This window comes from Rhinopithecus bieti, unplaced genomic scaffold, assembly GCF_001698545.2.
Source record: "Rhinopithecus bieti isolate Rb0 unplaced genomic scaffold, ASM169854v2 scaffold_15006, whole genome shotgun sequence".
Classification (NCBI taxonomy): Eukaryota; Metazoa; Chordata; class Mammalia; order Primates; family Cercopithecidae; genus Rhinopithecus; species Rhinopithecus bieti.
In genome coordinates, this window is record NW_016808074.1 from 862949 (window position 1) to 879484 (window position 16536).

Consider the following 16536-nt stretch of genomic DNA (forward strand, 5'->3'; position numbering starts at 1 on the left):
AATACTACAAACACCTCTGTGCAAATAAACCAATCTAGAAGAGCCGGGCGCGGTGGCTCAAGCCTGTAATCCCAGCACTTTGGGAGGCCGAGACGGGTGGATCACGAGGTCAGGAGATCGAGACCATCCTGGCTAACACGGTGAAACCCCGTCTCTACTAAAAAAAATATAAAAAACTAGCCGGGCGAGGTAGCGGGCGCCTGTAGTCCCAGCTACTTGGGAGGCTGAGGCAGGAGAATGGCGGGAACCCGGGAGGCGGAGCTTGCAGTGAGCTGAGATCCAGCCACTGCACTCCAGCCCGGGCGACTGAGCGAGACTCCGTCTCAAAAAAAAGAAAAAGAAAATCTAGAAGAAATGGATAAATCCCTGGACACATGTACCCTCCCAAGACTAAATCACAAAGAAGCCGAATCCCTGAACAGACCAATAACAAGTTCTGAAATTGAGGCAGTAATTAATAGCCTAACAACCAAAAAAAGCCCAGGACCAGATGGATTCACAGCCGAATTCTACCAGAGGTACAAAGAGGAGCTGGTACCATTCCTTCTGAAACTATTCCAAACAACAGAAATATAGGGAATCCTCCCTAACTCATTTTATGAGGCCAGGATCATCCTGATACCAAAATCTGACAGAGACACAACAAAATAAGACAATTTCAGGCCAATATCCCTGATAAACACCAATGCAAAAATCCTCAATAAAATAATGGCACACAGAATCCAGCAGCACATCAAAAAGCTTATCCACCATGATCAAGTCGGCTTCATCCCTGGGATGCAAGGCTGGTTCAACATAAGCAAATAAATAAATGTAATCCAGCATATAAACAGAACTAATGACACAAACCATATGATTATCTCAATAGATGCAGAAAAGGCCTTCGATAAAATTCAACATCGCTTCATAGTAAAAACTCTCAATAAACTGGGAATTGATGGAACATATCCCAAAATAATAAGAGCTATTTATGACAAACCCATAGTCAATACCATATTGAATGGGCAAAAAGTGGAAGAATTCCCTTTGAAAACCTGCACAAGGGTGGGCACAGTGGCTCACACCTGTAATCCCAGCACTTTAGGAGGCTGAGGTGGGCGGATCACCTGAGGTCAGGAGTTCGAGACCAGCCTGGCCAACATGGTGAAACCGCATCTCTTCTAAAAAATACAAAAAGTTAGCCAGGCGTGGTGGCAGGTGCCTGTAGTATCAGCTACTTGAGGCTGAGGCAGGAGAATTGCTTGAACCCCAGAGGTGGAGGTTGCAGTGAGCTGAGATCACGCCACTGCACTCCAGCCTGGGCAACAAGAGCGGAAACTCCGTATCAAAAAAGAAAAATGAAAATTAAAACCATACCTGATGAGTTATCATTTGCTGTCATATTTGGACTGGAGTGGATTGCAGAAGTTGGAAAACATGAGGGAAAACTGGAATACTATTAGGAAGAATTGATGGAGCAGAGAGTAAATGCTGGATATGCAACCGGTAGTGTCAACACAGGGAGCACAGGCCGGGTGTGGTGGCTCATGCCTGTAATCCCAGCACTTTGGGAGGTCGAGGCAGACAGATCACCTGAAGTCAGGAGTTTGAGACCAGCCTGGCCAACGTGGTGAAACCTGGTCTCTACTAAAAATACAAAAATTAGCCGGGCATGGTGGCGGGTGCCTATAGTGCCAGCTACTCGGGAGGCTGAGGCAGGAGAATTGCTTGAACCCTGGAGGTGGAGGTTGCAGTGCGCCAAGATCTCACCACTGCACTCCAGCTGGGGCAACAGAGTGAGACTCTGTCTCAAGAAAACACAGAAAACGAAAAACAAAAAAAACAGGGAGTAAGGAAAGGGAGTAAGATGGCGAGTTGTTGTGCTAGCTAATTAGCAAAACTGAGGCGGGGAGAGAGACAGAGAAAGGGAAGTATGAAGAGTGAAAAAAAAAAAATGGAGGGAAAGACATCTCAAAACACAAACAGAGATTTCAGAAAAAAGAAAAAATATCTCTCTTAATTTGCTCCCTCCCCTTACTCATTTGCCTATTTCTCTCCAGGCAATCAGGAATGCCTACTTCCTTCCAACATTCCAATTTCAGGAAGAGCAGTGAAATCCCAATGAAACCCACAGAAAAAATTGCCCTTTGCCCACTCACAGTTGTTTCCGAAGAAACTTGAGTCAATTTACGGACGTTTAAGCTTTGGAGAGCTGTCCATGGTCACACTGCAGGCAGAGCTCTGACTGCCACGGCTGTTACTAGAAAGAAATAAAAAGGTCAGAGTCCTGAAACTGAGCTTTATTTAAAAAGTCTGCACAGAGTCCCAACCATCTTTCGTGTTTATTTATTGCATTCTATCTTAGAAACTGGGAAAACCAACCTTCCTCCAAAATCCTTTACGTTAATTCAATCTGGGAGAAAACCTGGTGTGTTAATGGGATTATCTCTAGATGCATTCCTAAAAGCGCCCCTCCCCAATTACACAGATTAGATTAGTGTATCAACCAACCTCACATTCATTGGTTTTCTTGGAACTCTGCCACAACCAGACTTTCTAACAACATTTGTTGCCTGATAAACCGTATACTTTATGGGTCTCTAACTTAAAGACTAGTTCTGACTTTGCTCACCTAGAACTTTAAGCATCTTTATTTTTTCCTTGTTACAAAGAGGCACTACAGAGAGGATGCACAGAGATCACACATTGTACATTCCAACTTCCAGGATTCCAAGCCTGGCTTCATCACTTACTGCTTTTATAACACGAAGGCTGAAACTCAACCCTCCTGAGTCTTAGTTTCACATAAGTGAAAATGGGGCAGCAATAATAACAGTGACTTCTTAGGATAAGCCATTGGGCTAAAATGGCTCAAAATCATGTCTGCACATAAGTAATTACCATAATTGTCAACATCATATTCCTATTGCTAATTCTAAGAATATATTAAACTACAGGGATGCCTCATATGGAGAAAATTAAGGTTCCATCATGGGAGGAAAGGGAGTTTAGTGACATTTATTACAGGTTTATTGTTTGTTGTACTACATCAGTCTGTATGATTTACATGCTTTAATACAATTTAATTCTGCAAGTGACCATATGATATTCAATTTTATTACATTTAACATAGTAAGAAAACTGAGGTCCAAATACATTATTAATACATTAACGGACTTTTCGGAGTCAATTCAGCTAAAGAAACAGGGATGTGCAATCAGAAATGGCTGCAGTTGATGGGTGCCCACATTTCTTCAATGTAGGGCATGAACTATACTATGCCAAACCCAGCAAACCATGTGGGAAGCAGAAAATCTTCCATTATTATAATTAATGTGTCCTCCATTTCCCGAGAAATCCTAACATAATATCTAGAGTGTGAAGAAAAGTCCCTCTATTTCATCCTGTGGCTGCTGATAAATTAGTGCCTCTTTGGGGAAACTTCACCCTCACTGGACCTTAAATTTAATGAAAGGAGGAATCACAAAAATTAGAGTGATATCTAATTTTAACTCAGCTTTTCCCTGAGCTGAATTCAAAAGACAGATAGTCTTCATCATTTTCATTTTGAATGCATGCTCTTTTCTGAAGATGCCAGTATCCAATGCCACAGAAAACAGAAAACTATCCCTCAAAATAAAAACCCAGAATCAGGATTTTCTAATTTACAATTCAGCCTCATAAAGGGTAGGAGATGAAATTCCCCTCATCACAATATCTGACAATATCTTTAGGGCATTAAGTTTAGAAAAACCCTCCTTCCAACACACACACACACACACACACACACACACACACACACACACATCCCATCACCCAAACAAGCAAACCTTGAATGAAACTTACAGTTCGGAGAGCTGTTCTGGGTGAGAGTGGACGATAATTCTTTTTTCAGAAATGAGATCTTGCTATGTTGCCCAGGGTGGTCCCAAACTCCTGGCCTCAAGAGATCCTCCAGCCTCAGCCTTCCAAAGTGCCTGGATTAGACTCCATAGTGCCTGGATGAGAATGGATGAAAGTTGAGTCTGACAGGGATTATGATGTTCCGACCTTTTATTCCCAGGTGGCTCCACCCATATCACAGGTTTTTCCAGGACATATGTTTCTTGATTAACTTATCTCTGCGTAAGAGTTTAAAACATTTGTCTAGAAAAGGCTAGCTAGGTCTACTAGCTAGCCTTTTCTAGACAAATGTTTTAAACTTTATTTATTTCAATTTGTAAGTTAAAACTTTTATTTAGAAATCATTGCAAGTATACATAAGAATTGCAAGATTAGTAGAAATAACTCATATTCCCTTCACCCAAATTTACCAAGTGTGTATATTTTGCTACCTCTGTCTGCTTTCTCTCTCCCTCTTTTGATGTTTTGTCTGTCTATCTATCTATCTATCTATCTATCTATCTATCTATCTATCTATTTTTTAATAAAGACGAGGTCTCACTATGTTGCCCAGGTCTGGAACTCCTGACCTCCAGTAATCCACCCCTCTCGGCCTCCCAAAGTGCTGGGATTACAGGCGTGAGCCACCGTGCCCAGTTAGATGTTCAAGTCCCTTATATAAAATGATATTCTTTTACTCCAATTAATGTTTACCTGTTTTCCTTGTAGTAACCGTCCTTTTTGTTTTGTATATATAAGTATGTATACATTAAACATATATATATATCCTACATTTTCAACACGTGTAACAGATGTGGATAGTTTCAAAAAGATCATTTTACGTTCTAGTGGTTACCCTGCTTGACCAGAGTGTACTACTTTTATTTTCTATTGTAGTGCATTGTCTTTTCTCTCTTTTTTTTTTTTTTTTTTTGGCGGGGGGCAGAGCAGGGGCAGGGACGGAGTCTCACTCTGTCACCCAGGCTGGAGTTTAATGGCGCAGTCTCGGCTCACTGCAGCCTCTGCTTCCCGGGTTCAAGTGATTCTCCTGCCTAAGCCTCCCAAGTAGCTGGGATTACAGGCGCCCGCCACCACACCTGGCTAATTTTTTGTATTTTTAGTAGAGACGGGGTTTTGCTATGTTTCCCAGACTGGTCTCGAACTCTTGACCTCAGGTGATCCACCTGCCTCGGCCTCCCAAAGTGCTGGAATTACAGGCGTGAGCCACCGTGCCCAGCCTTTTTTTATTTTTATTTTTGAGACAGAGTCTCTCGTTCTGTTGCCCAGGCTGGAGTGCAGTGGTGTGATCTCGGCTCACTGCAACCTCCACCTCCCGGGTTCAAGCAGTTCTGTCTCAGCCTCCCGAGTAGCTGGGATGACAGGCACCCACCATCATGCCCAGCTAATTTTTGTATTTTTAGTAGACTGGGTTTCACCTTGTTGGTCAAGCTGGTCTCTAACTCCCGACCTCAGGTGATCCACCCGCCTCGGCCTCCCAAAGTGCTGGGATGACACGAGTGAGCCACCGACCCAGCCTTTTTCTTTTATATACTTTTTGAGACAGGGTCTTGCTCTGTTGCCCAGGCTGGAACGCAGTGGTGCGATCATACCTCACTACAGCCTTGATCCCCCAGGCTCCAGTCATCCTCCAACCTCTGCCTCCCGACTATCTGACACTACAGGCGTGGGGTAATTTTTAAAGTTTTTTGAGACATAGTCTCACTTTGTCGCCCAGGCTGGAGTGCAGTGGCGCGATCTCAGCTAGCTAATTTTTAAATTTTTTGTAGAGATGGGGGGGAGGGTCTCACTATGTTGCCCAGGCTGGTCTCCAACTCCTGGGCGCAGGCGATCCTCCCGCCTCGGCCTCCCAAAGTGCTGCGATTACAGGCATGAGCCTGGCCAGCATTTTCTGTTTGGATGTTTTTACGTAACCGGAGTCGTCATGATGGAGGTACAGTTCCTTGGACTTCCGGCTCCCCTGCTGAGGAAATCTCAGCTCGGACCCGCCCCTTCCGGCGCCGCCTCCCCGGATTCTCCCAGCAACACAAGAGTTCCGAGCTCCATACGCTGCGTCCGTGCAGTGCCAGGCTGAGGCCTCCAGACCTGTGGGACTCGGTGCGGGCTCCAGCGTGGCCAGGGAACATGGAGTTGCTGGCCTAGAGCGGGTGGGGCCTACAGGCAGGAGTTACGATTCAGAGAAAACCAGCCCAGGGGCGGGTTTACTCTGCTACCCATTCAGCCTCAAGCGAGGTGGGGTGTGGTAGGCGGGCTGGTGCCAGAAACCACGTCAGCAATTGTTAATCAACAGTCTTCCCGGCCGGGCGCGGTGGCTCACGCCTGTCATCCCAGCACTTTGGGGGGCCGAGGAGGGCGGATCACCTGAGGTCAGGAGTTTGAGACCAGCCTGACCAACGTGGCGAAACCCCGTCTGTATTAAAAATACAAAAATTAGCTGGGCATTGTGGTGCGTGCCTGTAGTCCCAGCTACTCAGGAGGCTGAGGCAGGAGAATCGCTTGAACCCCGGAGGCGGAGGTTGCAGTGAGCCGAGATGGCGCCATTGCACTCCAGCCTGGGCGACAGAGAGAGGCTCTGTCTCAAAAACAAAAACAACAAAACCCAAAAAACAGTCATCCTCCAGGTAGAAGAGCCAGAAAAGAGGGTGCGGAAGAGACTTAAAAGTCTCAGGCCTTCACGCGTATTTGCCTCAGCCACCCATGAATCCTACAGGAAAACTAAAACAACATGGCGACAAGCCCCTCAGTCTTGGGGAAGCGGACGGTTTCCCAGCCGAGCTTTAGGAGGAGGCGCCGCGGGGCCTCACGGGTGACGTCGTCCCCGGGAGTGGTTTGCACGGAGGGTCGCTTTGGGCGCGCGTAGAGCCGCGTGGTGCCTGGGCCGGCGAAGCCCGGGCCCCGTCATTTGCTGCCCTGTCCCGGCGCGCGAGGGGCCAAGGCTGGCCGGGGGCTGGGTCCGCGCGGTGGCGACTGCGTCCTGCCAGCTTCCATCTCTCCGCCTGAGGCGGTTGCCAGAGTCAGGTCTCCAGGCCGGGCGCTCACGCGTCTGTGCCCCGGGAGGCCCCAAGATGCTGGTGAGGCCTCCACCCGGACTGGTGTCCAGGCTCTTGACACTGTCGTGAGAAGAAATTCATGGAGGAGCAAAGTGTGGAGACTCATTGTGAAGGTAATAAATACATACTGAAGGCAGAAAAGTGCAGACATACCACAGAGCATCACGCCCAACGGGGTTTGGGGCTGCTGCCTTTAAATATTTATTTAACCAAGGGGTGGAATATTCCTGAAGGTTCTTGGAAAAACGTAAACATTTCTTGGTACTGTGGTGCCACCCATTTTTATACTAAATATGGGTGTTCCCCAGAACTGTCACAGTGGGTGTGTGATTTAGTATGTAAATGAGCGCATAATGAGAGGTCCTAGCTGAGACGGGTCAAATCCAGCACCATGTTGGGTCCAGTTGGCTTTAGCCAGCTTGGCCCACACCCTGGTTTTCAGGGTCTTATCCGCCGCTAACTTATGCAGCTATTTCAACGATTTCCTTTGCTAGTCATGTGAAACTGTTGCCTGGAATTTTCCGTTCTCCTGTGACCACCTTTATTATTCCTGTCTCAAGGGGCACCCCATTTGTGCCTGTAAAGGGGACTGCATTGGGACCAGGCTTCTGGCTACTCATGCAGCCTCAGCCAGATGGTTGTGTGGCTGAGTCTTGTGTTCATTCCACAAACATGCAGCAAGGCTGCGTGGGTTCCAGCCCTTCCTACGCACCTCCCTACTGCATGACACTGGCAAGTTGCTTAAGCTCTCTGTACCCCATTTCCTCCTCAATAAGGCAGGGATGGTGATAGTACTAGTTCCAAAGGATTATTGTGAGAATTAACATAATACATGAGTTAACATGTATAAAATGCCTAGAACCTTGTCTTCGGATTCCCTCAATATCCAAGGTGTTTGTATACTAAAGGAAGACACCCAACTTAATTTTGGATCTACAGACCTTGCATTATCTGCAAAATGCCACTGGCTTCTTGACACTGAAGTTATACAAATGTGCCATAATTTCCTTCACAAATTTCTGATGTATGTTGATGTTGCTTGAATTAAAACAACCCTGTGACAAGTGGCCTTGTGGAAGTCTTTGCACTTGGTCATGCTTGTTTTCTGTGGCTGAACTTGTGGGATTTACCTGAATCACCTGTAGGCAAGTTTGTCCCTGCCTCAACATGGTCTCCTCTGTCTTTCACAAGACTTCAGTGTGGCTCCATGTCAGCTAAGGCAGAGACTTGGGGCTACATAATTGGGTATGGCATAGAGCCAGCCTGGATTCTCACATCCGTTTGTCCTTCCCACAATCTGCTCCTCAGCCCTATGCCCTTCCTCAGGAGGTGCAGGAAATGACCAAAACCCTGATGAGTTTGTATTACTTTTTGTTGTTGTGGTTGAGATGGAGTTTTGCTCTTGTTGCCCAGGCTGGCGTGCAATGGCAGGGATCTTGGCTCAGTGCAACCTCCACCTCCCAGGTTCAAGTGATTCTCCTGCCTCAGCCTCCCTAGTAGCTGGCATTACAGGAGCCTGCCACTACGCCCGGCTAATTTTTATATTTTTATTAGAGATGGGGTTTCACTATGTTAGCCAGGCTGGCCTTGAACTCCCAACTCAGGTGATCTGCGTGCCTCGGCCTTCAAAGTGTTGAGATTACAAGCATGAGCCACCATCCCTGGCCAGTTTGTGTTACTTTTTAACTTGCCCCTACATCATTTTTCAGCTGTGTAATAAATTTAACAAGCATTTATTTTGTGTTGAACGCTCACTTTTCTGGGTTAGTGATTCTCACTTGGTGGCGGTTTCGCCCCCTAGGGGACAATTGGCAGTGTCTGGAGACAGTTTTGGTTGTTACATGGATGCTTCTGCCTGGGTAGAGGCCAAAGACACTATTCAGCATCCTACAGTGCAGTGGATGGCACCCTCCCCACCCACCCCAGTCTCCTACAGAAACAGTTATCCAGCCCAAATGTCAGTAGTGCCCAGGCTGAGAAACCTTACTCTAAGTACAGGAGATGTAAGATGTAGAAGTGAACCCAGCCAACAAAAATCCCTGACCTCATGGAATTCGTGTGCTCCTGGGCCACATTCTAATTGAAGTATTTACATGTATTATCTATTTATCCATCCAGCCTTCTGCATATTTGCATAGAAAAATACCTGGGATTGGCCAGGTGCGGTGGCTCACGCCTGTAATCCCAGCACTTTGGGAGGCCAAGGTGGGTGGATCACGAGGTCAGGAGATTGAGACCATCCTGGCTAACATGGTGAAACTCTGTCTCTACTGAAAAAAAATACAAAAAATTAGCCGGGCTTGGTGGCGGGCGCCTGTAGTCCCAGTTACTTAGGAGGCTGAGGCAGGAGAATGGTGTGAACCCAGGAGGTGAAGGTTACAGTGCACCAAGATAATGCCACTGCATCCCAGCCTGGGCAACAGAGCAAGACTCCATCTCAAAAAAAAAAAAAGAAAAGAAAAAAAGAAAAGAAAAGAAAAGAAAAAGACCCTGAAGTCTAGAGTTAAGATCTTGGTCTCTAACGTGCCTGCACTTAATGAAAGTCAGATGTAAAAACCAATAAGTAAAAAAAAATTTGATGTATAGGACAAAATAAGAGTATATATACCACCAAGGGGTATGTGTAAAAAAGTTTAATTCCACAGTGTGATAATGGAAAGATTCACAAGTGATAAATTTTAGGAAATGACTAGGAAGTTGGTAACCAAATAGAGATGCACCAAGAAAACAAGGAGAGACTTTTCTTTTCTTTTCTTTCTTTCTTTCTTTTTTTTTTTTTGAGGTGGAGTTTTGCTCTTATTGCCCAAGCTGGAGTGCAATGGTGCGATCTCGGTTCACTGCAACCTCCGCCTCCTGGGTTCAAGCGATTCTCCTGCCTCAGCCTCCCGAGTAGCTGGGATTACAGGTGTGCAACACCACGTCCAGCTAATTTTGTATTTTTTTTTTTTTTTTTTGAGATGGAGTCTTGCACTGTTGCTCAGGCTGGAGGGCAGTGGCATGATCTTGGCTCACTGCAAGCTCCACCTCCTGGGTTCACGCCATTCTCCTGCCTCAGCCTCCCGAGTAGCTGGGACTGTAGGTGCCCGCCATCACGCCTGGCTAATTTTTTTGTATTTTTAGTATTGACAGGGTTTCACTGTATTAGCCAGGATGGTCTCGATCTCCTGACCTCGTGATCTGCCCACCTCAGCCTTCCAAAGTGCTGGGATTACAAACATGAGCCACTGCACCGGCCTAATTTTGTATTTTTAGTAGAGATGGAGTTTCACCATGTTGGCCAGGCTGGTCTCAAATTCCTGACCTCAGGTGATCCACCCACCTTGGCTTCCCACAGCATTGGGATCACAGGCGTGAGCCACCATGCCTGGTCAAGGAGAGACTTCTGAATCAAATTAATTTCATCTGTGAGAAAACATGTACTGAGCAGAAAGTCTGTGAATGTGAGGCTTTTGTCAACAGTATCCCCTCAAGACAAAACCTCCATGAACATGTCTTAAGTGGAAGGGGCTTGAAGCGTAATTTTGATTTACTTAATTATAGAAGAAATAACCTTTATCAATTTAATGGAGATGAAAAATCATTTGTTCAGTTATAACTCATCTTAAATGAAGCATGAAAAAATTCTTACAAGGCAGAATGTAGTGAATGTGAGGAGGTATTCAGGCAGAAGTTATACCTAATTGGACATCAAAGAATATATACTAAAGACAAACTCTATGGATGCAATGAGTATGAGAAAGCCTTTACTGATTGCCCATCCTATGCTAGACACATAAGAATCCACACAGGTGAGGAACCCTAAGAATGCAGTCTCTGCCTGAAAGCCTGAAGCAGAAAAGCACACCTCCTTATACAATGGAAAATTCACACTGGGGAGAAACTTTACAGTTATAGTCAATGTAGGAAAGGCTTTATTGATAGTTAATCTCTTTTTCAGCGTATGAGAACTCATACGGGAGAGAAGCCCTATGAAGGCAATCAGTGGGAAGAAGCCGTCAAATGCAGCTCAGCTTTCTTGCAGCATGACGGAACCGATCTAGGAAGGAAAACCTGTGATTGTAAAGAATGTGGTAAAGCAACAAGAAGCAAGACCTCCCAGCTCATTCTGTATCAAAAAACTGATACTGGGGAAAACCCTGTGAATGTACTGAACACGGGAAGGCTTTTAGTGTGAGTTTTCCTCCTTAAGGCAGTGTACTAGAACTCACACTGAAGAGACACCTGACAAACATAATACACGTGGCAAAGCATTCTGTTGCATGACTGACATTATTCAACACCAGGAAATCCATAGTGGAGAGAAACTGTTATGTCTGTAATGCCTGTGAGGAAGCCTTCCCAAATAGCTTAGCCATTACTCGACTTGAGAGAACTCATACTGAAGAGAAGCCCTATACATTTAATAAGTGTGGAAAAGCCTTTGCTCACAGTTCATCCCTTAGTGAATGTGCAAGAACTCATATAGACAAAACATTTTGTGAATCAAGCCTTCAAAATTAGCTCAATATTTATTAGAAACTAAAGAGTTCATACTATATGTTAGTAATTTTTTTTTTTTGAGATGGAGTCTCGCTCTTGTCGCCTAGGCTGGAGTGCAATGGCGCGATGTCAACTCGTTGCAACATCTGCCTCCTGAGTTCAAGCGATTCTCCTGCCTCAGCCTCCTGAGTGGCTGGATTACAGGTGCCCGCCACCATGTCCAGCTAATTTTTGTGTTTTTAATAGAGACAGGGTTTTGCCGTGTTGGCCAGGCTGGTCTTGAACACCTGATCTCAGGTGATCCGCCAGCCTTGACCTCCTAAAGTGCTGGGTTTACTGGGATTACAGATGTGAGCCACCACACCCAGCCTATATGTCAGTAATCTAATGAGCTTAATAGAACTTATACATTTTCAAACTCTGTTATATTAGAAATTACTTTCCAGACCTAAAAGCCAACTTATTATTAAAGGTTTATGGAAAAAACTGGCTGGATGCAGTGGCTCACACCTGTAATTCCTGCACTTTGGGAGGCTGTGGTGGGCCGATCACTCGATCCCAGGAGTTCAAGACCAGCCTGGACAACATAGAAAAATGCCATCTCCACAAAAAATACAAAAAAATTAGCCAGGCGTGGTGGCATGTGCCTATGGTCCCAGCTACTTGGGAGGTTGAGGTGGGAGGCTCACATGAGCTTGGGAGGTGGAGGTTGCAGTGAGCCATGATCATGCCACTGTACTTCAGCCTGGGTGGCACAGCAAGACTGTGCCACGCCAATGGACTGCTCAAAAAAAAAAAAAAAAAAAAGGGCCAGCGTGTGTGGCTCACACCTGTACCCAGTACTTTGGGAAGCCGAGGTGGGGTGGGATCACAACGGGTCAGGAGATCCGAGACCACCCTGTCTAACAGCGTGAGAAACCCCCATCTCTACTAAAAATACAAAAAAATTAGCCAGTTGTGGGCGTGGCGGGCCGCCTGGTCAGTCCCAGCTACTGGGGAGGCTGAAAGTCAGGAGATGGCGTGAATCCAGGAGGCGGAGCTTGGCAGTGAGCTCGAGATCATGCCAGCTTGGCACTGCCAGCCTGGGTCCACAGAGCGAGACTCCGTCTCCAAAAGAAAAAACCAAAAAGAAAAGAAAGAACTATGATGTTAGGCTTCAGTTTTTTGATAACTATAAAAGTTGTACACGATAAAAAAGTAAAAAAAACAAAAAAACCCCATGAATGATATGCAGTTAAATATGGTGCTAATCTCATATAGGTTAAACAACTTGTACATGAAGTCGAATGGTATGACATCTTTGTTAGGTTTTTTCTAGTCAGTTATCATGAGTAGACTACCTCATGTGCGTACTAAAACTTTTTTTATCGAAGACAGCGGTCGTCTCTACACTTGCTCTCAGCTGGTTTCAAGCTCCTGGGTTCCAAGCTGATGCTCCTCGCCTTGGTCCTGTCCAATAGGCTGGAGGTTACAGCCTGAGCCACCACACTCCGGGTGATCTGATGAATACTGATGTTGAATTTGTTAAAAAAATCAGGAAGGAAATGGTATATTTTCTATCTTTATTTATGTTAGGGAGACGCATTGACCAACAAAGGTGGCTTCGCGGAGATGGAGAAATGCAGAGTGTTTTGGCATTCGCTGTTGCGAGTTGTGTGAATAGTCTCGATTTAAAACACTGGCGGCGTGGAATCCAACACAATCAAAATGGGCGTAAGTTGCTTCGGCGGGCCGCTTGATACAGTGTCACTTGAACCTCATGTAAAGCAAGAATCGGAATTCCTTCATAGAGGTAGAGATCACGATGAAGCACTTGGAAGGCATACACATCTGACTGATCGTTTTCTCAAGTAATTCCATCGTAAAACAGTTACTGGATTTCATGATTCGTAAATATTATTTATTTATTTGTTATTTTTTATTTTTTTATTTTTTTTTTGAGACGATCTCGCTCTGCCGCCCAGCGCTGGGATGCAGTGGTCCATCTTCAGCTCCACTGCAAGCGTCCGCCCCCGGAGGTTCCGCCATTGCTTCCTTCTCAGCCTCCTAAGTAGCGCGACTACAGGCGCCCCGCCACCTTGCGCCGCTAGATTTGTCGTGATTTCTATGGCTGCGCCGCGTCGGGTAGAGACGGGGGTCGGGTGTTCACCGGTGTTAGCCAGGATGGGTTCTTCGGCGTCTCTCTGACTCATGATCGCCTGTCTCGGCGCCTCTCCAAAGTGCTGGTATGACCAGGGACTTGCCACCGCGCCGCGCCTAAATATGTTATTTGGTAAAATGCCATTTGGGGCTCGATAAGTTGATAATGGACGCACGTAAAAGTCATTTTATGGGTCACAATCATCCTTCAGAGTTGTCATCTTCTGTATCTGTATCATTTTATTCAAGCACAAGAGGAATTTTTAATATTCATTTTACATTTTATTTATTTATTTATTTATTTATTTATTTATTTATTTATTGAGACAGAGTCTCCCTCTGTTGCTCAGGCTGGAGTGCAGTGGTGTGATCTTGCCTCACTGCAACCTCCACCTCTCGAGTTGAAGTGATTCTCCTGTGTCAGCCTCCCGAGTAGCTGGAGTTATGGGCACGCACCACCACGCCCAGCTAATTTTAGTATTTTTAGTAGAGATGGGGTTTCATCTTGTGGATCAGGCTGGTCTCGAGCTCCTGACCTCAGGTGATCTACCTGCCTCAGCCTCCCAAAGTGAGTATTGTTTTTTTTTTGCGTGATATTCAGAACAATGAACACTAGTTCATGGTCGTGGAACTTCCTTACTAAGTTATCTTTTCCATCTTATCTGCTTTGCTTTTCTCTTCCTTTTCCCTCCCTATATCTGCAGTGTCATCTCAGGGACTGCCAAGTTTCTGCCTCGGCACTGAGGCTCTAAGAAGAAAGCTAATATATGTCAGGTTCAGGGGAATCATTTCATGAGCAATACTGATGTGTTTAAAGTTTTACTCTGACTTATAAAAAATTGTAAAAGTAAGTAAGAGTCATTTGTTTTAGTGAATAAATACTTTTCTAGGGACAATTTCTTTGGCAAGAATGCTTCTAAAACTTGCTTTTTTTGAGACAGGGTCTCACTCTGTCAGCCAGGCTGGTGGGTAGTAGTGCAATCATGCTTACTGCAGCCCTGACCTCCTGGGCTCGAGTGATCCTCTCACTACAGTCTCCCAAGCAGCTGGGGCTACAGGCACACACCCACACCCAGCTTATTTTTATTTTTATTTTTTATAGAGACAGGGTCTCACTGTGTTGTCCAGGCTGGTCTTGAACTCCTGGGCTCAAGTGATCTTCCCACCTTGACCTCCCAAAGTGCTGGGATTACAGGCCTCAAACTTTGTTTTTCTCTTCTAAATCTGTATCGGTTAAGATTCTTTGTGTTGGAAATGACAGAACACACAAACTGATATAAGCAACAAAAGAAAGTTTATTGGTCATATCACTGGAAAGTCCAGTATACCTACTGGACAGGAAGAAAGATATGTCATAATTTTTACAGAGGAAATGACTGCTTAGAAAACCAAAAAGAAACAAGAAAAAATAATTGAAAAGTCATAAATTTAGTAATAATGACCAAGCACATAGGAATATATTTTAATCAATATTTAAATCAATAACATTCCCCAATAACTACAATTAGAATGAAATGCGAAATTGTTCCATGTGAATAGTTTAATAAAATGTAAAGTGCTTAGGAATTAGTATAACCAAAAAGTAAGATCTCCATATTATTGATGGAAACACAATAAATATTGTGTTGAGTTCAGATAATATGTTAGAAATAAGTTGAAAATGACCTGGAGAAAAGAGCCTTGTGAAAACATTATAAACATGATGAGTGGCGTGTGGGGAGGCAGACTATTTCAGCAGCAGCTGGTCTTCATAAAATGCTATAGAAATTAAATGTCTCAGCCGGGTGCGGTGGTTCATGCCTGTAATCCCAACACTTTGGGAGGCCGAGGCAGGCGGATCACGAGGTCAGGAGATTGAGTCCATCCTGGCTAACACGGTGAAACCCTGTCTCTACTAAACATTACAAAAAATTAGCCGGGCGTGGTGGCAGGTGCCTATAGTCCCAGCTACTCGGGAGGTATGAATCCGGGAGGTGGAGCTTGCAGTGAGCCAAGATCGTGCCACTGCACTCCAGCCTGGGCGACAGAGCGAGACTCAGTCTCAAAAAAATAGAAATAAAAATAAAAAATAAATAAATAACAATAACAATAAAAAAATAAATAAGAGAAGACATTCAATGTCTCCTTTCCGTATTTTAACTACAGATACATGGTTTGCACACGTTTGGAAGAAAATTAACCGATGGGAGTGTTGTCATCACTAAGGAAGGCTGAGAAGTGTGAGACAAGTTGGTGAGGAAACCCCCAAACTGTGGCAATATTAGGAGATGGAAATCCAAGCCTCATTTGGGTATGGAAATAGTCACATCCTGGTGCCAACCTGGGAGTGACCAAGCAACCTCAGATAGATCCTGGGAAAAGCAAGAATGATGTAAAAAGAAGAAACACATGACAGGACTTGGATTTAGAATAGAGCTGTCAATCAAAGCATGTGCTTGCTGAAACTCCTAGATACTGCTGTTCTTCTGCCCAACCTCTGCACTCATTGGTCAGTCAGTATAACTAATAATAACACTGAACACTTACATAGTTGTCAGCCTATTCTTTTTTTTTTTTTTTTTTTTGAGACGGAGTTTTGCTCTGTCGCCCAGGCTGAAGTGCAGTGGCCAGATCTCAGCTCACTGCAAGCTCCGCCTCCCGGGTTCACGCCATTCTCCTGCCTCAGCCTCCCGAGTAGCTGGGACTACAGGCGCCCGCCACCTCGCCCGGCTAGTTTTTTTTTTTGTATTTTTTAGTAGAGAGGGGGTTTCACCGTGTTAGCCAGGATGGTCTCGATCTCCTGACCTCGTGATCCGCCCTCGGCCTCCCAAAGTGCTGGGATTACAGGCTTGAGCCACCGCGCCTGGCCGTTGTCAGCCTATTCTAAGTACTTTACATAAGCTGAGTTAATTTATTAAATCCTTCTAAGACTACATGAAATAGATTTCATGCTTAAGCCTATATATATATATATATATATATATACACACACACACACATTTTTTGTTTT

General features: G+C 45.0%; 1 protein-coding gene and 1 long non-coding RNA gene across 3 annotated transcripts in view; one reads left to right on the plus strand and one right to left on the minus strand.

Moving 5' to 3' along the window:
* The window catches only part of USP29 (ubiquitin specific peptidase 29), a 15076-nt gene extending 7907 nt beyond the window's left edge, over window positions 1-7169 (minus strand). The window contains exons 1-3 of one of the 2 annotated variants that reach the window (XM_017885386.1): window positions 7083-7169; window positions 3826-3977; window positions 2139-2239 (exon numbers count right to left, since the gene is read on the minus strand). The gene's annotated coding sequence lies outside the window, so the exon portion shown is untranslated. Of the gene's footprint in view, window positions 1-2138; window positions 2240-3825; window positions 3978-5471; window positions 5567-7082 lie in introns of those variants that run through there. The other variant, XM_017885385.1, reaches the window with a different exon arrangement.
* LOC108537719 (uncharacterized) lies at window positions 6448-16020 on the plus strand. The gene is made up of 3 exons (XR_001887908.1): window positions 6448-7042; window positions 10867-11099; window positions 15693-16020. It is a non-coding gene; the product is annotated as an uncharacterized LOC108537719 (long non-coding RNA).
* The last annotated feature ends 516 nt before the right edge of the window (window positions 16021-16536 follow it).